Consider the following 6,883-nt stretch of genomic DNA (forward strand, 5'->3'; position numbering starts at 1 on the left):
ACTTCTAGCAAACTGCATCACCCTCATTCAACCGCGTATGTGTCTGTGTGTGTGATTTGCACTAATGACTTCAAGAGTATTGTGTAGAGGTTGTGTCCATCTGTGAGAAACGCTCCCATGATCTAATTTCTCACCCCTGCTCTTTCAAAATGAGTTATCTGTCGCTTTGCCATATCTGATTGTATTCAGAAATGTTTTCGTACCTCTCCCTTCATAATGGCTGCGGTAAAAAGAACAAGCAACAAATCATTGGAACCCAAATTCCTTCCACTTTATTAGGGGATGAGTGAATGAAAATGAAAACAATATACACAGGGCCAGTCACTGCTGTCTCTAACACATAGAAGTGTCTCTGACCACAAGGCAACAACTCCAGGCTCTACCGAGTCCTTCTGGAACACGCCGGAACACTCTAGGTATACACACACACACATTACAGCAGATCCGGGAAGAGCTCTGAGAATGATTCATGCCATGATTCATCACCAAGAGATGATGACATGTCACTTGATGGAGATGGAACATCACTGATCCCTGAATCACTGAAATATTCCTGCAGATGGTCATCAACTGAGAGATTGTCTAGAGACCTGGAGTTGCTACTTGAATCAGAGTGTTTCCTTTTCTGGCCTCTTGTTTTGCTGCAATCATTTTCCTTCTCAATCTCCACGCTCCCTGAAGTCAAGCTTGCAGGATCCAGATCTGCAAAGTCAAGCAGTTCCTCAGACTGAAGCAGGCTCTCGATATCCTCAAGAAGCTGCAGTCCTGTTTCATCCTCAATACCTGAATTATCATCAATGCAAATGGTTGGAATGTCCTTTGCTACACTAGCATCACTACCACTGTTTGTTGTCATAGGAACAGATGGTTCCTGTTTGACCTCTTCTTTGACAAATGAGACTGGGGACACAGCCACTGGCACATCCATAGCTGTCTGAGAAGCATGACTGGTCTTGGCTACAGTCTGGCCACTGGGTTCCACCTTGTAGTAAATGTGGTCAAACTTGATCAGTTCATTGATGGATTCCAGCTCTGCTGGTGACGCCCCCACCACTGGTCGCTTGGACGTGGCTGTTCCGGCAGCACAGATGGACAGCGGGCTGGATGTGCTTGTTTTCTCTTGCGACTTGATGCCTGCTGATTCTTCTTGGAGTTGTTCGAGCAGACCAAGCAGAACATCAGGCTGTGAAGTAGAATATACGCATTAAGAACATGACACAACAGCTGTGATGGGAGATGTTACCTATTATTGTTAATGTTCGATTCACTTCATCTTCATTTAAGGATTGACAAATGGTTGTGTAAAAAGGACAAATTACACCCATCCTTAAACAGCAACCTAATGACCCTCCTATTAGTGAGGGACATACAAGTGTACAGATAATAATTATGTCACTAAGTAACTACACACTGACATTACCCGAAACCTTATCCATTTCTAAAGTATGAGGAGTGCACATAGCTTAATATTGCTTAATCAGACACCAATCATCTGTGAGAGTGAGAGAGTTGCGTTGAACAGCAGCTTTGAAAAGGATTCAAGTTAAAGCATGAGGTTAAGTTCATGTACTCAATGTATTGTAAAGATAACCTCTGCTTTCACAGGAATAGATTCTCTATAAAGACAAATGTAACCAGCTGTGTTTTTTTTCTTAGAACAGGGAAAATATACGCAGCCATGAAAAACAACTAGTGTTCATCTTCCTCATAGTCGTATGGTATAGGTGTGTGATGCTAGCTGTTTCATTCTGGACTCTGTTACAGTCCTGCCATGTGACAATAACCTGTACACAAAACTGAACCAGAAAACCTTAGTATTTGTATCATGAGGAACAATCAACATCATCTACATCACCAACTATGCCCCTGAATTAGACTATAAGTTCTAATGTCACCACATACGTCCAGCAAAGGTTGCTAAGGTCCCATTAAATGAGGATTTGACAATGGATTACACCAGGAAGACTTTATTTGTTGTTGAACATCACACTCAGCAACATTCCAACCATATGCTGGCAGTCAAAACAATCTAGTGTAGAACATAACATCTAGTGAACAACAGCATGAGCACCCATCTACACAAATGATATACTATAACACAATAACAAAGCCAGAAAGTCTAACCACCTGAACCTGTTGCCTTAGTTGACAAGCATGGGTTGCTGAAGGCAATTTCTAACCATGATTTTCTAGGCTAACTGAAGTTAATGAGCCTACCTGAGAGTGAGGGAGAATGCTGCGTAGTGCATCATGAGGATGTGGGAGAGAGCCTGGATCTGTTCCTTCGGCAGAGGATCAGCAGGTGCTGCAGACCTGGGGGGTTCAGACTTGCTCACACGCCCACACGACGCACTAACAGATGGCGCTATCTGTCCAAGGCGCTCCTTCAGCGCTGTGTTCTCCTTCACAAGAGATGTGGAACTTGTTTTCAGCAATTTATTTTCTGTTAGCAATTTCTTATTTTCGGCTTCCAACTTAGCAATCTTTATTTCAAGATCACTCATTTGTGCCTTCTTCCTGTCACGGGCTGTTTGTGCTGCTACTCTGTTTTTCAGTTTCCTGGAAAAGAAAATGATAAATATCAATGATACACTGTATCAAAACAAATCATACAAAATCAAAAACATCAAAACATCAAACAGTACAAAGAACATGGGGGCCCTACACATCTACTACTAATCTACTGTTTATTTATATGTATTAAATATTGTTAGATAATAATAAAAATAAACAAAAACTCAAATTTTATTCACGGATGCAAGATATGACGATAGGAGTTAACATTTCTGAGCTTTTGTCCACTTAACCCCCTGGATGCCGAGTTTTTTTTCAGGCGCACATTTTCATAAAGTTTGAAAAGTGAACGTTGTGCGAGATTTGCGATCCCGTGGCCCAGGTTCTGCGTACGGCTATGAAATTGCACAGACATGTAGAATATTTGATTTCCTATCCGTTGGTATAAATATAATTGCGGCTACCTCAGGGGTTTGAGAAATAGACACTGCTAAAAGTTGTTCAAAATTTTTGTGTGTGTTCAAAAACAGTAAATTTCTCAGTTTTTTATCGTGCGCCAATAAAAGCACTCTGCTACGATTTTTTTAATTTGGCATCTTTACGGAAAGTGTGAGCGAAGAAAATACAGCTTGACATCTGAACGACATAAGTGTATATGAAATGGATGTATGTGCTAATGCATAAGGTAATACTCACAAAATCAAAAATGACCCGCAATAAATGTCAAAAATCGATTTTCTACTATGACGTCAAACGTCGACAGAGAGGTCATGCACGTATAAAGATAAGGGGGCATAACTCAGCTATGGTTTACATTAGGTCAATGTAACTCCGATCACATGGAGAGAATTTGCTGTGGATATGGACAGTATATTTTCGTGATGTTTTGTTCACAGTGAACCAAACTATTCCAATACAAATTTCCCCAGTGTGAGAGGATACCTTTTGGTAGTTTCACAATTTGTAAGAAAAGATGCAAGTGTACAACATCAAAAATCAGGCAATAGCGATTTGGATGTCCCTATCCGATACATATTTTAGTTCTTAGATTCCCATATTCTCCTGTTTGTGTATATGTATTTTTATTAATTTTCCATCATTATTAACGGAGTAACAGCCACATTTTCAAACGTAATGAAATAACTGAAAATAATGCGACATTTTAGTTGATGTCACAGCATGATTTGTGCATTTTGTGACGTCGGAAAAAGACTACTCTGGTTGCTGATTAGTATATATCTAACCTAATTTCCATTCAATGTGTAAAAGATATCGGCTTCTGTGTCAGAATTCAACATATTTTAGCCAAAATATAAAATGAATGGTTTTATCACTGAAATAGTGTCCTGAATATATCAACAATTACACGGTTTTACTACATATCTTATTGTGAGCAACACGCGCACCTGCCTAGCATCAATTTAGCTTAAATGAAAATTTCACAACACCTGAATATTCATTGAGTATTCATTTAGGAAAAAGACTTTTCTTCTCATGATTATGAAATCAATTCCCTTCATAAGTATGCAATGAAAGGTACAAAGAGATCGCTTTTTCAGTAAAGAAGTATTAGAAAATGGACGTAATGCTTGTCGAAATTAAGACTTGACCTGATGTATATATTTTTAACAATTTCCTTATAAATATTGTTTGAGTTAGACATTCTGCCATCAGATATATTTTAATCGCATTTGAATTGACTTTATTATCGAAAAACAATGATAATGAATCATGAAACGTTTTGACAAAGTCGCACCTGGTCAATTAATATTCATAATAGTTTTGTCTATAAAAACGACACAAACCAATACAATGAACAAGACAATTCCTTTAAACAGTAGTATGTGTGCCCCTACATTTGATAAAATGTACAAATCATTTTCATTAATATTATCCGTTTTACTTCTAAGTTGGAAGTAAATCGCTGTTTATGAACCTGTTCATATGTAACTGCAATATTTGTCCCAACGTATTGAATATTGCACATCACGTGAACTAAAGCACATGTTGCAGTAATGACTACGTGTGATCTTCCAACACTTGTGTAGGGGCTTAAAATGTGGTAGAATACACTTACTGAGTCAATTTCCCATGTAGATATTATTCAAACAATCAAAAGCTTTCAAAGAATAAAAACGGATACCTTATATCCACACATGATATGGTGTTGAACATGGATATATGTAGATACTGAAATCAGTTTCATGAAAAAATATCTGAACGATGCGCAAAATATACATCACAATACTATAAGTGCAATCGGAATGGTATGGGCATTGTGTTTACTCTTGTTCAACCGACCTTCACCTCAAAGAAATTGCCTAATATGTGCAACAATGTTCACGTATGACATCACTACCGATGACCGATTTCTTTCAAAATGGCGGCTTCGCTGAGAAGGGTACACGGGATTTTGCGACGACTTTTTGCTTGATTCAGGGATCTTTTGTATATAAATGTGAGATGTAAGTAATCAGAATTATTCTGACTATTTGTGTATTGTGATATGTTCTTATCGTTTACATTGTAAATGACGGAACAAGCCAGAAAATCCGATAAGTACCGTTGTCGTTCTGCGTGATTTTGCGTCAGTCATGGCGTCACGCTGCACTGAAAGTTTGACAGTTTCTTATGAATTACCAAATTATTTCATTGTATCTATTTTCAATTTACTATTTTTTGCCACGATACTCTTCCCCTGAATATACTAAGCGTATTGAGCCTTTGTAAGCAATGATTAGAGGGCTGGGTGTTGGGAAATTTCCGAAAATGCTACGCAGTGTAAAATTGGAATTTTTCTTTGTTTACATTTCAGTCAAGCGCTGTCTTTCGAGCACAGCGTTCGTTTTCATACTAAATATATTTCGTTTCGTTTTGTCTAGACAGTTGGTATTGGTGACAAAGACCATTTGTAATTTGATTCTAAGATATATGGGGAATTCAATGATGCATTTGTCGCAGCTAACTATGAAGTATACATGATGTAATGGGCTTCTCAATACCGGCCTTCTCGAAACGTGATTTTGTAAACACTATCCAATATGGCGGAAAGCGCACTTCGGCGTTCGTGTAAGTGTATTTTCGAAAACATCCCAACCGATTCTGGGTACATCGGTGACGTTTCAGAATTATCATTCCTGGTTACATGAAAACTTGATATCAGTGATCATTAATATACTATTTTTGAAATTCATTACTCCCAGTAATTATCCGATTTTCACATTTCAAAACATACTGCAAATAACGCTGTTAATCTCGATTCTGTACAGTTTGAAAAATGGCGACATTTACGATGAAGCCTATTTTGAAAGGCGATTTTCAGCACTTTAGCTTGGTCTGAGATGATAGTGGATGGTATCAATAAACTGGGAATTTTCCTCAGAATTCAAAACTGTGTAGTATTTATATATGCGTGGTATATTTAAAATTTTGACTTCCAAGTGAGGTATGTAGAGGAAGGACATATATGTCCCTGTGGCATCCAGGGGGTTAATACGCTTTACTCATTCAGTGCCACGCCCTTCTGTACATAAAATTCCTGGTATTTGCAAACTGCCTTCTACATATTATTATTGGTTGTTTTTTTTATAAACATATGGCACGCTGACTTTGGAAGTACATATTTAAAACCTCAAAAACAACAATTTCTATCAATATGTCCCAGAAAATCAGTGACGTGGACACACGGCTTGCCAACAGGACAGCCGGTAATCAAACGCATACTCCACTTGGAATCTAATTTATGATCGGCCATACCGACCAGCGTAAAGTAACTGTATAAATCTGATAGTCACAAATACACTAATAACTGACTGTAGACACTTACCTTCGCAACATTTTTTCTTCGGCTGACAAATGTGTCAAGCGTCGTCGTTTCTTCGGTGCCCCTTCTTCGTCCATGTTGTCCGAAAGAGCCATGGATCGATAAGCAGGCTGTTTGCCCGGTATCGTGGTAATCACGATAGTTTTAGGGTTTATCAGAGACATTATTCGTAGTCGGGGTACAATATCCTTTGGTCAGAAATGGATCGGTTGAACATCTAAGGGTAGATTTAACGACTTGTTACTGTCAACTCATTTTCAACGTCTAGACTCTTCCATGGCTTAGATGCAAGTGCTGATGTGGTCAAACTGCATTGGTTAAAATCGACTGCTGACTTGCGAGAGCTGGTTTCTCATTGGCTGTTGTGCCTGATGCAAGCCTTGGTTAAAAATAGCCTATGACGTTACGTGGGATGTAAACATGGGACAGACTGGTTGCATCAGCGATTTGGGAAAACACAACAAACTTTCGTTTTGTGTATTTCAAACAGTTACTGCAAAACACAACTGGCTTAATCTAGTAAAGCTCACAAAGATTAAAAGATTA

The 6,883-nt window shown here is 38.5% G+C and overlaps 1 pseudogene; it reads right to left on the reverse strand.

Annotated features, from left to right (window-relative positions):
* Positions 1–249: 249 nt before the first annotated feature.
* On the reverse strand, positions 250–6,633 carry LOC137255926 (uncharacterized; annotated as a pseudogene).
* Positions 6,634–6,883: the final 250 nt, after the last annotated feature.

This window comes from Haliotis asinina, chromosome 1 (genome assembly GCF_037392515.1).
Source record: "Haliotis asinina isolate JCU_RB_2024 chromosome 1, JCU_Hal_asi_v2, whole genome shotgun sequence".
In the NCBI taxonomy this organism is placed as follows: Eukaryota; Metazoa; Mollusca; class Gastropoda; order Lepetellida; family Haliotidae; genus Haliotis; species Haliotis asinina.